Consider the following 22,445-nt stretch of genomic DNA (forward strand, 5'->3'; position numbering starts at 1 on the left):
GGCCCGCGGCTGCGTGATTGCACAATTGGCCCCTATAGCAACTACTTCGTATTCGTCATCGCTTTACGAAAATGATTAAACCAAGTTGCTATAGAAGTCAATTGTAAGCCAATTATAAACTCATTTTAAATATTTAATTTTTAAGATGTAGGACAAGGGTATCACAATCACCCCTCCTTCAGAACGCGACGTCCTCGTCGCGCCCTGGCCACTCGATCCACATCATGTAGCACTTTGCCACGCAGGTTCAAGAAGTGACTCTCATGCACGTAGCACTTTGCCCCGCATAGCACTTATTTCCCGGTGTTCCTTGCTGGTGACCGACTCTGATACCATTCTGTCACGCCCCGAGCCCTGGCCCGCGGCTGCGTGACTGCACAATGGGCCCCTATAGCAACTACTTCGTATTCGTCCTCGCTTTACGAAAATGATTAACTCAAGTTGCTATAGAAGTCAATTGTAAGCCCATTATAAACTCATTTTAAATATTTAATTTTTAAGATGTGGGACAATGATATCACATTTTTTAAGAATTGCATTTGCTAAAGTTCGAAGCTATTAACATAAAATTTGAATTCGTTTTCACTGTATATTTATATTTTAAGATTTTTCTTATTATCGTTTGAAAAGTAAAATCATGTACACTATTGATGAATTCTAGATATTGGACATTAAAAATTTACCAATTTTGAAATAGAATAAAATATAATTACTTAAGTATAATAATATTTTCCAATTCAATTGATTATTATTAGAATGTTATCAATAAATTAGATTCATACTGTGCCTAACTTCTTCAACTTTTTCCTTTTTTTTGTTAATTAAATATTTGAGGGGTGTCAGATGAATGATGATAATGTCATATTTATAATGTTCAAATTTTTTTCATATTTTAAAATTTATTATATCATGTTATTTTAATTGATATAATTGTCATAACTTAATTGTTTTACAATCGTAAATAGATAAAATTATCTTTTCCTCCATACAAATTCAAAGACATCACAAAGATAGAAATTTAGAATTTTAACATAAAATAAAAAAATTAATTTTAGACTATTTTCTCCCTCTCACTTAAATTCTAATTTGTATATGTTATTTGCTCAACTGGTGATTCTCATTACACCAACATAACTTCCAATTTAGTGATGGTAACGTTATACTAAGAATTATTTGTGGGAATATCTCGCTCTTACTACTTTTTGACTCATTTGTATCATTTTTCAAAACAATTTCATAATAATTCTATCTATATACCATTTGACTATATATATAATATATATATATATATATATATATATATATATAAGAATCAATTATGATAACATATGTGAATAAGCTCAAAATATATTCTATTTTTTTGTTCAAATTAAGTGTTTATTGATTTTTTTTAATTTAATGTTTGATTATCTTTTTGTCAATATAATTATCGTTATATGTGTGTGTAAATAACTCTACAGATGCAAATAAATTGTCGTGACATTATTTTCATAATTGAGTACTATTTGATAATATATAAATAAAGGGATACTTAAATAAAATAGAATCTATAAGAGTAATTAAAACAATTAATCATTCAATCTATTTTATTTATTATCAAAATTAGTGAGAAAAGCTAATGAAAAAATTCATTGATTTTCTACATATTTCTTTCTCATTTTAGCAACTGTACAACAATATTTTTCTAGTAATATATCATCTAATGTATGTTTCAATGTATGTGGATGCACGATTCATTTGTCCACACTTTTATAAGTACTTCTGATTCAAATTTATTAATTTTTTTATTAATTGTGGGGACCCGGACGCTAATTCAATTCTTAATCATCATTAGGATCAATTTATTAATTCAAGTAATTTGGGTCATAAAAAAATTTCTTTAAATGCGGAACGTAATGAAATCTAACTAATATACAGATTCATATAAAATAAAGTACAAGTCCTGTACAATCTACATTCAATAAAACTAAGGTTTAACAACTAATTATCAAGTGTTCAAACCCTATCTTTAATACAAGTCCGTAGTCTCCACTCTAATCATGATCTCTCTCTTCTTGTCTTGACCCTGATCCTGTCCCACCTGTTGTCATGCACACATACAAACAAGACAACAGCCGGATAACTCCGGTGAGAATTATATTCCCAGTATAAACCATGTATACATGCATTTCATATAAACAATATAAAAGCATGAAATAAACATTCATAACATGTATCAAATTCAGAAGCATGAATCAATATAAACTCGGAATATAACATGTATCCAATCCGACACATGGATCAACACAAACTCTGAATCACACTCAGTGACTCATGGACTCGTACTCGACTCGTCCTAATCTAGGGATCCCGATCGGAATAAGAACATACACCCACCTACACTCCCGATCGGGGTGGTGGCATGTTCTTATTCACGGACTTTGGCTCTTTCCATATCGAACAACAGTAATAGAAGAAACTCCAATTCTATCCACTCCGATATAGCCAAACGTCCGGTGTCTTGACCTAACCGTCACAGACTTTGGCATTTTCACCAATATCCTATCCCGTGACAATGTGCAATGTGCCAGTGACGATTCCATCACTATCCGGCACTACTGTCACAAGATTATCCATTTACAATTAAGCGTATCCGCTTATGACTCAATACATAAATCAATAAATCAAAGGTATCAATCTCATACAATTGCAAATATCGATGCAATAAAGTAAAGTATGTGATTTTGGGAAACTCAAGTCAATCGGACTCGAGTTGTGCAATCCCACATCAACATAAATTTATACCTTTGTCTTCGCGGTCTGACGAAGTTGAAGTCCCGAATTCAACTATGTCCATATCAATCTGAAATACAATATCACATAGGCACAATCTCAATATGCAACTCAATTCAAAATCTAGTCTGATTAATACTCAAATCAAACATAATATGATCAATATCGAATCAAGATACAATCTGATCCATATCGACGACATCACAATATAATCGAAGTCGCTACTGAATCTGATCAATATCAATCCACTGATGTTTCGACGGTATAACAATACAGTCTCGATAACCCCGTCAGTCTCAACATCACAGATATAATACCAGAATTCATAATCAATATCGGTACAACTCATAATCATTAACAATACAATCCTGATATCGAATCTTAATCAAATCAACTCCGAAAATCATAACAAATACATACACAGTCTGTTCTTCAATCTCACTTCAATTATACGATGTCAGAAACACCATATATGATTCATATTCAATTCTGACAATATCATAATTTCAAATCGTATCTAAACGTAACAAAATTTACATCATGTTGTAGCTGTCGTCGCTAGGAACTCAGTGCCGTACTCAGATTCAAAATCAGACGGGCGGATTCTTCAAAATCAAAATTAAAAGCTTCGAAGGAAAAGTGAAATATCCTAAGCTCTATCCTCGTTTCTTTCCTTCTAAATCTTCAAGAATGAAGTTTGTATATATATATATATATATATATATATATATATATATATATATATATATACATATATCATGTTACACGATAACACCAAATGTCACTCTTTCCTTCTGCATGCCGAGCACATATGCGCGCCCAAGCCCCGCGCATATGCGCCGGAAGCTCTATCCAGAAATCAGCTGCTGGACTGCTCGCGCATATGCGCGCACATAAGTCGCGCATATGCGCGAGACCTACTGTCTCGTGCATTCTACGCGAGGTCCTCTGGACATTTACTTTGGTTACTGAACACCTCGCGCATAAGCGCGCCCTCACGCCGCGCATATGCGCGGGGTCTTATGCCAAACCCGCGCATGTGTGTGCGCACCAGATCGCGGATGTGCGCGGATGGCGTCTCCCTCGCACATATTTCGCGTCTTTTCTCGTCTTTCCCGGTCTGATTCATTCCGTCTATAATCACATCAATTAATCACTAAATCATTTCAGATTAACAAGATAAATTTCTCGGGCCTTACATTAATAATATTTAAATTCATCATTAAATTTTGGTTTATAAAATATTATATTTGTTCATGCATTTAGAAATTAATAATTTGACAAAATAAATTTAAAATTTTGATTAAATATAATTTTATTTTCAATTAATTTTTTTTATTTAATTTAAAAGAAATAATGATTATTTTAATTTTGTTGTTTTTTCATTTGTGAATATATTAATTTAGAATTTATTTAAATGATTTTTCATTCAAAGCACTTAGATACTTTATCACATGACCTTCGTATATATAATTTTTTGAAGTTTTTTTTTAAATTTAATTACATTAAAATTTATTTTTAATAATTCATTGAATGTATTCAAATGATAGTGAAATAACACAGTAAATAACGTAATTAATTTAATTTAGAATTTAAATGAAAGTCCAAGAAAATTATTAAAATGAAAAAAAAAATAATTGATATTAATATTAAGTAAATTTAATAGTATGTTTTTTAAAAATTAGCTCAAACATTTAAGAATATGGAGATGACACGAAATAATTTTTTGTAAAATGAAATATGACTTAATTAAATATTATAATGAAAGAAAGACAAGGGAAGAAAGTCGAAAACACAAAATCATAACCATAAAATGTGATTAATTAGAATTATCACATATGTTACTTAATAATTGAAATAAGTGAATACGTGAAGGGTAATTATGTTCGTTCACAACTGGAAAACTTTTCCATCATCCACACTTTTATAGGTAATATGTTATTTGATAATGGAAATAAATAAACACACCTACACATTTATATGTATATATAATGAAATAATTTTTTTTAAAAAATGAAATAGAATGAAATATGACATAATTAAATATTATAATGAAAAAAGATAAGGGAAAAAAGTGAAAAGCACAAAACCATAACCATAAAATGTGGTTAATTCGTATTAATTATTAATTAATAGACTAAATGTGAATTTACCACATATGTTACTTGATAATTGAAATAAGTAAATATGTGAAGGGTAATTAAGTCCGTTCACAATTGAAAAACTTTTTATGTATCCACACTTTTATAGATACTAGCATGATGCACGTGCGTTGCACGTAATATCAATTATATTATAAATATTAAAAAAAATTGATTTTCTAGAAAATAATTTGAATCATTTTGTTATTTATCTGGGCTTAATTTCTTATAATATTATACGATTTATAAGAACTTATATAACTTACTATTAAAATTGTTTCCCAAATTAAAATTCAAGCAGTTGACTTTATGTTATATAATAAATTATAATGAACAAAATATATAGAAAAAATGAATTGAAACAATTTTTTTAAAAAAATTATATATTCAAACACCACGTATAAAGCATAATAACCTAAAAATTGACCAAATTATGGATTTTATCAATGTATAAATCATAATCTACAAAAGCGAAGCATACTAAAGACAAATAATTATCAATTTAAAATCACTATGACTAACTCATAAAAACAATATTGTAATGCCCGAGATTTTATTACTGTAATCTGAAGCTAATCTAAAATGAGTTAATGATTATTGAGGTAAATATAGATGGAATGGATTAGGCCGGGAAAGACGCGAAAATATGTGCGAGGGAGGTGCTATTCGCGCATATGCGCGACCTAGTGCGCACACATGCGCGTTTCGGGCAGTAGACCCCGCGCATATGCGCGGCGTGAGGGCGCGCATATGCGCGAGGTGTCCAGTAGCCAAGGAGCTATAACAGAACATTGCGCGCACATGCGCGACGTGAGCCGCGCACATGCGCGAGGTAGGCAGAGAGTTGGGCGCACATGCGCGGGGTGAAGTCGCGCATATGCGCGAGTGGTAAAATGCACGAGACAGTAGGTCTCGCGCATATGCGTGACTTATGTGCGCGCATATGCGCGAGCAGTCCAGTAGCTGATTTCCGGATAGAGCTTCCAGGCGCATATGCGCGGGGCTTAGGCGCGCATATGCGCGAGACATGCAGATTAAAAATCAGCCATGTTTCATTGGCATGCGATTTGATATATATATATATACATACAAGCTTGAATATCATAGAGAAGAAAGAACGGAAATCGAAGGGAAGAGTTCTAAGTTCTTTACGTGCGAGAATTTGAATGTTACGCAAGATCCGCCCGTCAGAATTCTGATCTAAGTATATTTCTGTAATCTTCGTGTTAGCGGCTTCACACGGACGTAAGTTTTGCTACGTTTCGATATGTCTTGAAATTATGATATTTCCAGAATCGAATAGAATTCATATATATTGTTCTTGCGATATCAGACATTATATAATTGAAGTCAGATCGAAGAACAGACTGTGTATGTATTTGTTATGATTTTCGGAGTCGATTTGGTTGAGATTTGATATCAGATTTGTATTGTTATCGAGTATGAGTTACAGGAATTGATATATGTTGATTTATATTGCGTGGTATATTTATATGGTACCGTTATGCCGTCGAAACATCAGTGAATTGATATTGATCAGATTCAGTATTGATTGATATTGTATTATGGTGTCGTGATATCGATCAGATTATGTCTTGAATTGAGTTATACATTAATCAGTATATTCGATATTGTTATTGCCAGATTGATATAAATAGGCAGTGAGTCCAAGACTTCGACAGAGTCAGACTGAAGATGGACAGAGTTGAGTTTGAGACTTCGTCTTCGTCAGACCGAGAAGAGAAAGGTATAAGTCAATGTGGTACCGGGAGATCGACTCGAGTATAGTATGATATACTTGAGTTTCCCTAAATCACATACTTCTTATTATTATGTTCATTGATTTGACTGGATATGATTGTTCTATGAATGTATAGAAAGCATGTATTAGTCAAGTGATCTTGTGACAGAAGCACCTGATAGTGGCGGGATCGCCATGGGCACATTGCACGATGTCACAAGATAGTAAATTGGCGAAAGTGCCAATGTCTATCACGTATAGGTCACTGGACGATTGGCAATCGATGTGGATAGAATTGAAGTTTCTTCTATTACTGGTGATCGATACCATATCAATGTGGATAGAATTGGAGTTTCTTCTATTACTGGTGATTGATATGGAATGCCAACGTCTTGAAATCGGGATCCCTATACTAGGATTGAGTCTGGTCTGAGTTTAAGAGTTACGGATATTGATTCATTGATTGATGTTGATTTATGTTCCTAATTATGGTACATGTTTAGAGTAAGGGTTATTGTTGATATTAATTCATGTTTCGGATTATGATACATGCTACGAATATTTGATTCATGTTCTGATTTTGATACATGTTATGAATATCTGTTATATGCTTTTATATTATTTATATGATTGCATGTATACATGATTTATATTGGAAATGTAATTCTCACCGGAGTTATCCGGCTGTTGTCTTGTTTGTATGTGTGCATGACAACAGGTGGGACAGGATCAGGGTCAAAAAGAGAACGAGGATGGACTAGATAGCGTGGAGATCCGGGCTCAGAAATAAATTAGGAGTCAGCATTGATATGTAGTTGAACCTAGTTGGATTATTATAGACAATACAGGACTTGTATGTTTATATTTAATATGTAATTCAGATTGATTTACATAACGTTTCCGCTTTGTATTTAAAAAAAAAATTAGACCCTGTTTATTATAATTGATTGATTAATTCTAAGAACGATTAAAAACTTTAATTAACGTCCGGGTCCCCACAAGTATTAAAACAAAAGAAATAGTAATATTGGTAGTAAAATATAACTCATAATATTTAATTTAACCTTCTAAAGAATTTTTTTTACTTTTTATTTTTACAATTCTATATCATGGATAATAAATTCTATATATCGATCTTTCGTAGACTAACATTGATGACTATTAATTTCTTGTTAGATAAGTTTTAAAATAATAAATAAATCAACATATGTAAAGAAATGCACATTCAAATAAGATTATATGGTAAATATCAAATAAACTCATATAATAATTATTAAATATAGATTTTAAACTATTGGTATGATTTTCACCATTAAAATTTGAAATATAACAAAATAAATAAACTTTCATTAAAAAAATGTTATTTTTGTATCTATTGAATTAATTAGTTTGATTTCAAAATAATTAAATAAATATATTAAATATCATATGTAAAAATTCTGATACTTTGACAAATGTTAATCAATGATCATTATAATTATATTTATTATAAGGATTATATCATATATTGTTTTTACAGTAGAAAATAACTTAGAATCTTTTTATTGCTCATTAAGTCTCTTTTTATTAATTACATATTCAAAGTTTTGATTGATGATTGATTTTAGAAGTAATACATGTAATTTTTTAGTTATACAATTTAATAAAATAATTATGCCTATAACATATATATTCGTTATAAATGATTTTTTTCATATTTTTTTGAAACCGTATCATCTTTTAAAATCAAAATTAAACTCTTTAATTTCAATTTTTTGTTAAAAAACCCATAAAATATGTTAGTTATTCTACTATTGCACATATAATAATAAATTTTTCATATATCTTTTTGTGATACTATAATTTATTACTTAATTAGAAATTGCACTAAAAATATAATAACAAAATTACAATAAAATCATTGGAAAAAAATTAGAGAGAAAATTAAAAAGATAAAACATTTAATTGTAGTATAAAGATGAGTTATTTGATAAAATTAATATATGAGTTACATTCTATTCTTGAACTGTCTATAAAAGGTTAATTTTGTCATTGCACAATTGGAAAACAATCCACACTTTTATAGATATATATAAACTATTGAATTAATTAGTTTGATTTCAAAATAATTAAATAAAAATATTAAATATCATATGTAAAAATTCTGATATTTTGACAAATGTTAATCAATGATCATTATAACTATATTTATTATAAGGATTATATCATATATTGTTTTACAAAATATCATATGTAAAAATTCTAATACTTTGACAAATGTTAATCAATGATCATTATAACTATATTTATTATAAGGATTATATCATATATTGTTTTACAGTAGAAAATAACTTAGAATCTTTTTATTGCTCATTAAATCTCTTTTCATGAATTACATATTCAAAGTTTTGATTGATGATTGATTTTACAAGCAATACATGTAATTTTTTAGTTATACAATTTAATAAAATAATTATACATATAACATATATATTCGTTATAAATTCTTTTTATTGCTCATTAAATCTCTTTTCATGAATTACATATTCAAAGTTTTGATTGATGATTGATTTTACAAGCAATACATGTAATTTTTTAGTTATACAATTTAATAAAATAATTATACATATAACATATATATTCGTTATAAATGATATTTTTTCATATTTTTTTGAAATCGTACCATCTTTTAAAATCAAAATTAAACTCTTTACTTTCAATTCTTTATTAAAAAACCCATAAAATATGTTAGTTATTCTACTATTGCACATATAGTTATAAATTTTTTATATATATTTTGTGATACTATAATTTATTACTTAATTAGAAATTGCACTAAAAATATAATTACAAAATTACAATAAAATCATTGGAAAAAAAACGCAGTGAGAAAATTAAAAGGATAAAACATTTAAATGTGTTATAAAGATGAGTTATTTGATAAAATTAATATAGGAGTTAATATTCTATTCTTGAAGTGTGTATAGAAGGTTAATTTTGTCATTGCACAATTGAAAAACAATGTCCTTTATCCACACTTTTATAGATACATAGAATATATATATATATAGATTAGCTGCAATTCGAAGTGACATATGACAAGTTTTACGAGTATTTGTACATCATATGTGAGAATCATTCAAGGGTTGGTGGCGACCTACACATTTTATGAAGACATGCCATAAAATAATAAATTTCTGATCCATGAAATGTATACATTTTTACAAAGTAATAAATAAATTTTTAGTCAGTTGGCTGGTCTCATGAAGTGAATGAAGGTTGACTTTTTAAACCATAACCAAAGTATTTTTAAATGAAGAACATGTTAAGCATTTATGTTCCAAAACAGAGAAGAGAATGCCACTAAAAAAAGACTTGGACAACAAAATAAGTCATCTCTTGCTTATCAATCTGCAGATATGATAAACAAAAAAAATGTCAACGCTTGGAAAGTAAGACAAGATTTGAGCAAACACCACAAGACAAAGTATCCTTCCCCTTGGTTCACATGGATTTCTTCGAAATTTTATCAGCTCCATTTGTTATCGGTTTCTTTGCGATAATCACAGCTGCATTTCATGATCACGAACAACTCACGGGTGGCATTCTTATAAATTGCGGCTCAACTGAAAATTTTGCAGCGGTTGATGGCAGGGAATGGATTGGAGATAAATACAGAAAAATATCTGCTTCGGTGCAGATAAAGGGCTCATCGACAAGCTCAAGCGTCGCAGGTGGATCAATCCTATCAGCTGATCAAGCTCAGTACAAGGCAGCGAGGATTTCAAGATCTCAGTTCTCATACACATTTCATCTCCATCCAGGTCCCAAGTTTGTTCGCCTTCACTTTAATCCAGTTTTATACAGAGGGTTTAAAGGGTTCAAGGATTTATTCACCGTTGAAGCTGGTCCTTTCACTCTGCTTAGTGACTTTAGTGCTTCACTAACTGCTGATGCTCTAGGTGGGAAGGGGAAATCTTTTGCAAAAGAATTCTGCATAAACATAGACGAAAACCAACGATTAGATATCATTTTCTATCCTGATCAAAGTATTCAACCACAAGATGGTACATATGCTTTCATCAATGGCATTGAGATCATATCTATCCCTATGCATCTTTCTTACTTTCGTGGTGGAGTTCAAATGGTTGGTCTTAAGTCTCTGTCCCACGTCTATAATCATAATCATACCGCTCTTGAAATAATCCACCGGGCAGATTGTGAAACCGAGTGATGATTTTTCTAGCATGTTTATGATGAGGACAGCCATTCCCGAGCGTAAAATAAACAAGCTCAATAATATTACTTGGAAGATAGCTGTTGACGTGGGATTCAGATACTTGGTAAGGATTCATTACTGTGAGTTAGGACTCAAGAACGCAAAAGAAGCCCAAGTGATTTTCAAAATCACCATTAACGAAATCAGAGTAGACCATGATATTCAATTGATTGAAAAAATGTACGACAATGAGTTCCTGCAATATGGGGACTACATGGCCACGATACAAGGACGAAAACAGGATGGCAAACACGGTTTATTGATTTCCATAGTCAACTGATGAACTGATGGATAGGAATGGACCCTTTAAAGGATTTGAAATAATAAAGTTGAGTAACTTGGACAACAGTCTTGCAGGCCCAAATCCACAGCCACCAGCACGACGGTCACCATTCCCTACTATACAAAAGTTACTTCAAGTTTGTGGGGACCGAAATATAATTGCGACTGCAATTGTAACTATAATCACTATCGTAAACATTGTTATTTATATATTGCAGCAACTTTGGGACGATGATTTTACAAAAGAAGAAAAAAAGCCATCAGCCAGGGCAAGAAGGCTATGCCGCTGTTTTTCACTGGCTGAGATTGAAGCAGCCACCCAAAACTTCAACCATACATTTGTTATTGGAAATGGTGGATTTGGTAAAGTCTACAAGGGGAATATTAACAACGGACAAGATACTCCAATCAAGGAGCACGTGAATTCTGGACAGAAATTGAGACACTTTCTGAGCTGCGACATGTTAATCTTGTCTCACTAATTGGCTACTGCAATGAACAACAGGAGATGATTCTTGTTTATGAGTATATGATCCAAGGAACACTTGGGGATCACCTCTTCAAACAAGCTAAGGCTGACAATCATTCTTCTTCTCTCTCCTGGAACCAATGCCTTAAAATCTGCATTGGAGCTGGCCGGGGACTAGACTATCTCCACACAGGTCATGGAATCATACATCGTGATGTAAAAACTTCAAACATCCTGTTGGACAAAAATTTTGTAGCTAAGGTTTCAGATTTTGGTTTGGCCAAACCTGAAAACATTTGCGAGTCACAAAGCCATGTTAGCACAAATGTTAAGGGAACATATGGGTACTTCGACCCATATTATATTAGAACTCGTGAACTGACAAGGAAAAGTGACGTATATGCCTTTGGTGTGGTCTTGTTAGAAGTATTGTGTCGGAGACCGGCTTTAGATCCTAGGCTTGAAGAAGATCAGCGTAGTCTAGCCACATGGGCTCGAGAAAACATTAGTAAAGGAGATATTGAAAAGATTATTAGTTTAAATATCAAGGGAGAAATCTTACCAGATAGCTTGAAGACATTTGTGAGAGTTGCTGAAAGTTGTTTAGATGATGAACCAAAGAAACGGCCATCAATGGCTAAAGTTGTATTACAACTTGAGTTTGCACTTGACCTACAGGAGAAGCCAAAGTCTTTCTTCTTTACAGAATCAACATCAGGTAATCATGCAGCAATAACAACATCGAGAAACATTTTCATACATATTTTCCTAAGAACTAATAAAAGGGTCTAAACACATTAAAGATCGACATATATCATTATGATGCTTTTATCTTATCAATCAATCATCAAATTTATACTCTTTTATCCAAAGTTTTCTGATGTATTTGAGCAAGACTCCTAAACAGATTTGTAGCTGACAGACCTAGAGAAAAGTTTACAACCAATTTCGTGAACAACGTTTGTAACCAAGAAATTATACCAACTTCATAACTAACATTGATATGAGCCTAGATTGGCACTAAAAGAAACAATAAAACAGCAGCAGCAGCAAATTCTTCTTTGGATCTCCCATTTGCTTTCTTATATATACCATGGAGTGTTAAGAACTGCCGAGTATATACCCATTTGCTTTTTAATTTTTCATACTTCAATCAAGGAAAATGATGGCCCTGTTTATACAAAGGTTTTACTTTGGATATACATTTATGAGTTTTCTTACTTCTTCCTTTGGAGTTTGGGGGCATGGCTTTATTCCTGACAATTGGGGCCCCACATATGCCATGTAATAAATTAAGCTATTGCGAACTAACTTCTCGACCGCGCAATCCATAGAACGAAGTGAACTCTTTAATGAGAGGCGGGATGATCTTGTAGAAGATTGTGCAACAGAGCTCAAACTGAGTGAGTTTGATTGGGAAACAATTCAAGTTGCCACCATTGGATTCTCTGATTCAAACATTATGGGCAAAGGGCGAGGAGGTACTTTTTACAAGGTGACGTTTCAAGACTATGAACTCAATTACTTCCCTCTATTTAACCTTTATTGAGTTAAAGTTCACCCTCATCATCCTTGTATTAAGGTACTTTGTTCTTGTTTTGCATAGGCTGTGTTACATACAACTCAGGTAGTCGCGGTTAAACGGACTAAATGTTCTTGGTTTGGGCGTAAGCTGTCGAAACTTGAGATTTACCATCTATCCAAATATGAGCATCCAAACATCATGAAACTATTAGGGAACTTCATTCATGGAGAAGAGATGATACTTGTGTACGAGTTCATGGAAAACAGAAGACTTGATGATATTTTATTTGGTAAGTAACTCAGAATCATTTGCTATTTTTTCCCAACTTTTCACATGATACTTGCTAGATAGATGAATAACGTGCAGAAATTCAAAATTGCATTTCATGATACATATATGACTTTAATTACCTTGCTCTCACGAATAGAAAGACGTGAGCGGCTTCCTTGGAGTCTGTTCTTCAAACTCATCATTGGGATTGCTGGAGGAGTTTACCGTCTTCATCAAAGTCCAGGCTTGAGAGCAATCTACTGCAATCTTGAACCCTGCAATATTTTTTTGGACATTGACATGAATCCTAAAATAGCATTTGACTACTGTAAAACTAAAACCAATACCGTAATCAGCACAAGGTGAGTTACAAGATCCTTTCTAGTACAATATTCTTTACTCTCTTGGTCAAATAAAATGTTGTTTTCTGCAATTTATGTGTACAGTGACTATGCCCCTCCGGAAGGTTATCAGGCTAACCAGGTATGTGCATCAGACATCTACAGCTTTGGAGTAATGGTCCTGGAGATACTAAGTGGACGTAAACATGGCCGTTCTAATCAACACCCGGACCTGATTGCTTTTGTAAGTCATACACATTGAAACAAATTAATTCCAAAAAGGTAGTGAATAACTTGATAGTATGATGATACCAAATACAGTAAATAAGCCAATACATATATAAATCTCTGTGCTTTTCACTCACAAACATGAGGGAATACGTACCATATTGCAGGTATGGAACCTGTGGAGAGAAGGGAGAGAGTTGGGCCTGTTAGAGACATGGAACTTTATCGAGTTTTCAAGCGAGCAGGCGAAAACATGCATCCAAATTGCTCTTTTATGCACTCAATTCCAACCACAATACCGACCAAAAATGTCCCTTGTTCTAAGGGCTTTGCAAGGTAGTCAAGATTTGCACGTGGATATGAGAGAAGCGGAACGCCGAAGATACCCAAGATATACTTATATTTTGGAAAAATCCATGGAAATGGTGGGATTCAGTTCAACAGCACTGTGTACTGTGCAATAGTATTCTTTTTTTTTGTTTCAATTGGGCTTGGAAAAATATGGGCCAATAAGCATAGTATTTTTTTGGTTTCAATTGGGCTTGGAAAAATATGGGCCCAAATTTCTCTCCATTTCACTTCGTTTCTGTCCATTTCACATTGTTTTGTTTCCCCTCCACAAACGGCCATCAACTTCCTCCTCAAAACGTATGAATAATTTTTGTCAATAAACTATTCAAAGTCGTTTTTGTTATGAAAAAGTAAATATTTATGGTAAATAAAAATCTCAAACTCTCAAAATTTATTAAACTACATACTTTATAAAATTTTTCTCTCTACCCAATTGTGATTTAGAATTTCTTTACAAATAATCCAAAAATAAATTCATCATTACTTACATCATCACACACTAATTTTCAATATTTACAACTCTTATTTTCAACATTCAAATATTCAACATTTAAATATTCAATACACATGTTTTAAATATTAATTTTCAACATTCTCCCTTATGATGATAATCATAATGATTGTCTTCATTACGTGTTTTTTATACTGCATCGTTAAAAACCTTACTAGGAAAAACCCGTTGGGATAAAAACCACAGTAAGGAAAAAAGATTGCAGTCACGTAAAATCTCCCTCATGTTGACACGAACAATTCTTCATAAATTTCGTAGATTGCGCATCCCAATATTATATATTTGCTTTCTGAATATTGTCGTAGGAAGTGCCGTTGTGAAGAGATCCGATGAGTTTTCACTTGATTGAATGTGACGAATATCAATATATTTATTCTTATCAAGCTCCTTGGTAAATGCGAAGAACTTATGAGGAATATGTTTAGTTACGTCGCTTTTTATATATCATTCTTTCATTTGAGCAACACATGCAACATTATCTTCATATAGTATCACAGGCTTCTCGTCGAATGATAATTCGCATGAGATTTGGATATGTTGGCTCATTGATTTTAACCACACACATTCACGACTTGCTTCATGTAGTGCAATAATCTCGGCATGATTTGATGAAGTTGTTACGAGTGTTTGTTTCTGTGAACGCCAAGAAATTGCAGTGCCTCCACGAGTAAATATATATCCAGTTTGAGAACGTGCCTTGTGTGGATCAGATTAGTATCCAGCATCGGCATAACCAATTATACTTGGATTAGCATCTTTTGAATACAAAAGTCCCAAGTCTGTCGTTCCTCGTAGATAGCGGACTATATGTTTAATTCCGTTCCAGTGTATCTTTGTTGGATATGTGCTAAATCTTTTCAATAAATTTACGGCAAAAGATATATCAGGTCTTGTACAATTTGTAAGATACATAAGGGCACCGATAACACTTAGATATGGTACTTCTGGACCAAGAATATCTTCATCATCTTCACATGGACGGAATGAATCTTTTTCTATGTTTAATGATCTAACAACCATTGGAGTACTTAAAGGATTTGATTTATCCATATTAAAACGTTTAAGGATCTTTTTTGTATAATTTTTCTGGTGAACAAATATTCCACATTCTTTTTGTTCAATTTGTAAACCCAGACATTACTTGATTTTTTCAAGATCCTTCATTTCAAATTCTTCCTTCAAGTATGACACAACTTCTTGAATTTCCTTATTCGTTCCAATGATGTTTAAATCATCAACATATACAGCAATAATTACTCATCAGGATGTTGTTTTCTTAATGAAAACACAAGGGCATATTGAATTATTTACATATCCCTTTTTCATCAAGTGATCACTTAGCCGATTATACCACATTCGACCCGATTGCTTTAACCCATATAATGATCTTTGTAATTTCACATAATAACATTTTCTGGGTTTTGAACTTTGTGCTTCAGGCATCTTAAATCCTTCAGGGATTTTCATATATATATTACTATCAAGTGATCCATATAAGCAAGCTGTAACAACATCCATAAGACGCATTTCTAAATTTTCAGATACTGTCAAGCTAATCAAATATCGAAACGTAATTGCAACCATCACAGGAGAATACGTTTCTTCATAATCAATTTCAGGCCTTTGAGAAAAACTTTGTGCAACAAGTCGAGCTTTATATCTTACAATTTCATTTTTCTCATTTCGCTTTCGAATAAAAACTCATTTGTATCTAACAGGTTTTACACCTTCAGGTGTAAGGACTATAGGTCCAAAAATATTACGTTTATTTAGCGAATCCAATTCAACCTGGATGACTTCTTTCTATTTTATCCAATCCTGCCGATTTTATCATTCACCAAAAGATTTTGGTTCATGATCTTCATTATCATTTATGATGTCAATTGTCACATTAAAAGAAAATATATCATCAATCTCTTCTATATCTTTTCGATTTCATATTTTTCCAGTATTAATATAATTGATAGAAATTTCACGACTTTCGTCAGTTTGTTGTTCTGACAGAACATTTTCATTATCATGTGTTTCTTCAGGAATATCATTCTCTATTTTGTGATCATCGTGTTTCTCTATGAATTCTTTTTCTAGGATTTTTATCCTTGGAACCGACTGGTCTTCTACGCTTCAGGCGTTTTACGACATCATGAGTATTTTTAATTTGTTTCTTTGGAATTTCAATTCGAGCATGAGCATTTATAACATGTATATATGATTTAGTTACACCTTTTACATCTGTAAATGCATCTGGTATTTGATTTGTTATTCTTTGCAAGTGCACAATTTGCTGTACATCTTTTTCACATTGTTGTGTTCTTGGATCCAGATGTAACAACCATGATACATACCATGTAATTTTCTTTTCGGTATGTTTCTTTTTCTCCCCCTAACATTGGGAAGATTTCCTCATTAAAATGACAATCAGCAAAACGTGCTATGAACACGTCGCATGTCTGAGTTTCAAGATATCGAATGATTGATAGACTATCATAACCGATATAAATTTCAATCTTTCTTTGAGCTCCATTTTCTTTCGTTGAGGTGCTGCAATAGGCACATACCCCATATATCCAAAAATTCTCAGATGAGAAATGTCTGGTTCTTTACCAAATGCAAGCTGCAATGGGAAGTATTTATGATATGCACTTGATCTGATGCGAATTAATGAAGCAGCGTGTAAAATTGCACGTCCCCACATAGAAATAGGTAGCTTTGTTTTCATAATCATTGGTTTAGCAATCGGTTGCAGACGTTTAATCAATGATTCAGCCAATCCATTCTGTGTATGCACATGAGCAACATGATGCTCAACAGTGATTCCCGTAGACATACAATAATCATTGAAAGTCTGGGAAGTGAATTCACCAGCATTATCAAGTCTAATTTTCTTGATTGTATAATCGGGAAATTGATTCCTCAATTTTATAATTTGATCCAGTAATCTTGCAAATGCAATATTTCGAGTTGACAATAAACATACATGTGACCATCTGCTGGAGGCATCAATCAATACCATAAAGTATCTGAATGGTCCACATGGTGGATGGATTGGTCCACAAATATCACCCCGAATACGTTCAAAAAACATTGTTGATTCAGTTTGGATTTTGGCTGGTGACGGTCTTATAATAAGTTTTCCAAGAGAACATGCTTTACACTGAAACTTATTATTCTGAAATATCTTCTGGTCTTTCAGCGGATGACCATGTGTATTTTCTATAATTCTTCGCATCATTGTTGAACCAGGATGTCCTAATCGATCATGCCATTGGTTAATATTGAAGAATTATCAACTACCATGTTTGATTCAATGGGACTTATATGTGTATAATGCAATCCAGTTGGGAGCATTGGTAGTTTTTCAATCATATATTTCTTTCCTGATTTATATGTGGTAAAACACATATATTTCTTATTCCCTTCATTCATTGTTTGAGTATCATACCATGGGAATATATATCATTAAAACTCAACAAATTTCTTTTCGATTGTGGTGAATACAAAACATCATCGATCAAAAATTTTATACCATTAGGTAACAAAAATTGTGCTTTACCACAACCTTTAATCAAGTCTACAGGACCTGATATTGTATTCACCATTGTTTTTGTTGGTTTTAGTTCCAAGAAATATCTTTTATTTCGGAGGATAGTGTGCGTTGTACCACTATCAGGTATGCAAACTTCAGCTTTGTTCATAGCATTTTTCATATTTGAACTTCAAAAAAATATGCAATGAAATAAATTACTAACAATACATTTATAAAAATAAAATAAAATACAATACATATGTAAAAATATAACACACGATAAAACATTATCACATTAAAAAATAAAATATTTTACATATTTATTCCACCAGCAAATTGATCATTGTCCGAGAAATCAATCAGAAAATCTTCAGCATCAAAATGAATTGAATCACTCAAAGGTTCATTTGTTAGTGAAGTTGGTCTCCTTTTCTTTCTCTTTTATTGATTCTTTGTAAAGTTTACAAAGGTGCTCAGGGGCTCGACAAATACGGGACCAATGTCTTGGAGTACCACATTTGAAACAAGAACTTTCAAATGTTTTTGAGTGATTCTCATTAACACTCATATTCTCATGATGCCTTTTCAGTGGATGGTTTGGGACATTATTTTGAGATGAGTTATAGGAGTAACTATCTCGATTATTTTCAAAACCACGGCCACGACCACTTCCACGTCCACGTCCACGACCACGATTTCATCCTCTACCAAAATCTTGTCTATAACTTTGATTTTGGTTTCCAAATTTAAATTCATTTTTGCTTACGACATTTACTTCAGGAAATTCGAAAATCCACGCACTTTATATTGTTGTTGTAGATTTATATTTGATGCGTGAAAAGAGGAAAATATTTTTTCAACATTTCCAATTCAGTAATCTCGTGCCCACAAAATTTTAATTGCGAGATTATTCTATACATCGTCGAGTTATAATCACTGACTTTTTAATAATCTTGAAATCTCAATGTATTCCATTCATCCCGGGTGGTCGAAGTATAACTTTCCTTATATGTTCGAATCTTTCTTTTAATCTCTTCCACAAAGCCATATATCTTTTTCAATTAAATATTCACATTTCAATCTCTCGTCGAGATGTCGACGCAAAAATATCATGGCTTTTGCCTTTTCTTGTGATGTTGATATGCCATTTTCTTTTATGGTCTCATTTAGACCCAATGATTCAAGATGCATTTCTACATCGAGAGTCCATGACATATAATTTTTCCCGTTAATATCAAGAGCAATGAATTCGAGCTTTGCCAAGTTTGACATGGTGGTACTAAAAAAATTACGATGCATTTTATTAGTTAATGAATATTGCAATACAAAGTAATTGATAAACAACAAGTACAAACATTCGTAAAAATAAAGAAAACACACGAGGAGAATATTCTCCGATAAATACAAGACTCGTGAGTATGATAACCAAAATAATTAAAAATAACCTTGAGAAAGTCATCTTCTTTTTTTCTTCAAAAAATTTGATGAAGAATAACTTTTTAGAGAAGAAGAGAAAGTTGAAGTGATTGAATGCGCTTGTAAGATCATATTTATAGGGCAAAAACTAGCCGTTCTGTTACCGTTTATGACCATTGGTGTACAAAAAATAAATGTATGTATTTGTATAATTTTATGCTAATAATATGATGTGTATAATATTAGTCATGTTCAAATAATTATGTATATTATATCACATTATTATAATGAGGTATCATAAGGTATTTTGTTTAAAAACCTTATAGGTTTTTATACTTGTCGTATCCCTTACCGGGAGTGTGGGATGTCGTCTTAACATCCTCCCAGGATTTATAACAAGTTTTTGAAAAATTTATTTTTATGATTTCTGAATAACATTATATTATATATTAAATATATACACAATAAATAAATAAACAGTAAAATAAATATTATTACTTTTGTTACCTTTTTCTTCTGTTTTGGAGCTTGGAAAAATATGGAGGACTTTTAGAGCTTCGTGCTGATAACGTGTTATGAAAAAGTAAAAATTTATGGTAAAAATAAAAATCTCAAACTCTCAAAATTTGCCAAACTACACACTTTATAAAATTTTTCTCTCTACTCAATTGTGATTTTCTTCACAAATGAGAGATCTATTTATAGAATTTCTTTACAAATAATCCAAAAATAAATGAGAAAGAAAAGGAGACCAACTTCACTAAAAATTTGTAGGTTTTATGTATTTAACAAATAAATGATGTCGTGATTTATGGTTAAGAATTTTATATGCTACTGAATAAAAATATTCTCCTTATACTTATCAAAATAATTTTACGAGGTTCATGAAAGTGTATTTTTTCAAATGCAGCTCCTTATTGAAAATATTAGTAGAACGACTCCTAATATCACACATTTATTGATTGATTTGATATTTAGAATTTTTGGGTGTGTAAAAAATTTAAGTTAACAAGTATGAAATTTTTTTTAACAAGTAAACATTTTTTAAGATTGGAGTAGAATTTTTTTCGTGAAAATTTGTTAACAAGTAAAGATATTATTACTGATATAATAATATTCAATTTTAAAATCATTAATTTAACTTAATGGAAATAAATTATATACATGATTTCCTATAACATAAATTTAATTATAATTTAATATATATATTAATATATATATATAATTATAAATTTATACTTTAATTAAATTTTTCGTTTATTTTAATTTTTTAAGTATAGTTAGTCAATTATTTATCATTGAATTATTTTTTGATTTTTTGATTTTAATAATAATACAATTTGGATCGTTTTTTAATGGCAAGCCTAAGAGCAGAAAACTTAAAAAAATTATAAAAAAAAAAAGAAAAAAAAAAAAAAACATAACAGCACAACAATACACAATGCTGTTGTCCTCTACACATTAGAGGATCTGGATCCGAAATGATGGGCTTAATCGAAGAATAAAATAATAAAATATTATTTTTTAACCATTTTATAAGAATTTTTGTCATTAAATTAACTATTAGCGTACTTATTTTGAGAAATAAAGTTAATGGAGTGTATTTAATTTAAAGTTTGTTTTGATGAATTTTAATTTTTTTTAACATAAAAACTCTTGTGAAACGGTCTCACAGATCAATTTCGTGAGACATATATCTTATTTGGGTTATCCATAAAAAAATATTATATTTTATGCTAAGAGTATTACTTTTTATTGTGAATATCAGTAGGGTTGACCCGTCTCACATATAAAGATCTGTGAGACCGTCTCACAAGAGACCTATTTTTTTTAAATGATATATTTTTGTAAATTTGATAAATTTTTATTGACTTTTATAGAATCTCACATATTTACAAATAAATTTATTTGATTCATTTAGATTTTTTTGCAATATTATTATAAAATTTTTAATTTTTTTTATAAAATTTTATAAAATTGTATCTAATTATAACATATTATTTTATTAATTTATTTGAAATAATAATTAATTGACATATATAACACATTCATTATATATATATATATAATTTTTATAAAAATTTGATAGTAAAAAATTTAATTTTATTTAATAAAAAATTACTATTATTTTTAATTTTACGAGCCAATAAAAATTTATAATTTTCTTATATATATTGCAATACTTTTATTAATTTTTTTTATAATTTTAATCATAGTAGAATTTCAAAAGTAGAAGTCATAAAATAGAGAAAAATAATAAATTTTTAAACAACAAAGAAAACAAATTATTTTATCCATAATATTGTAAAATTTCTTTATACATTATAACTCAAAAAATTTATTTTATTTTATTTTTTATCATGCTTGTTGAGAGTATATTCTATTATTAAAAATTAAGAGACATTGTTTTATGGATTATCTTTTATTATTATTGAATATTAAATTTATTTGTATAAATCATAAATTAAATATCACAAAATCAATTTTAGAATTCAAAATTTTCTAAGATATTAAAATAAAAAATTATTAAATGAAAAATCAGCCAAAAAATAAACATATGAAAAGAAAAAAAACAAAATGTATGTAGAGATACCTTTCGAAAATTAGAGAATGA

At 30.9% G+C, this 22,445-nt stretch overlaps 1 pseudogene; it reads left to right on the forward strand.

Moving 5' to 3' along the window:
• The first annotated feature begins 9,767 nt into the window (after nucleotides 1-9,767).
• LOC142531102 (putative receptor-like protein kinase At5g39000) lies at nucleotides 9,768-14,699 on the forward strand (annotated as a pseudogene).
• The last annotated feature ends 7,746 nt before the right edge of the window (nucleotides 14,700-22,445 follow it).

The sequence above is a fragment of the Primulina tabacum genome, chromosome 17, assembly GCF_025594145.1.
Source record: "Primulina tabacum isolate GXHZ01 chromosome 17, ASM2559414v2, whole genome shotgun sequence".
NCBI classification, from domain to species: Eukaryota; Viridiplantae; Streptophyta; class Magnoliopsida; order Lamiales; family Gesneriaceae; genus Primulina; species Primulina tabacum.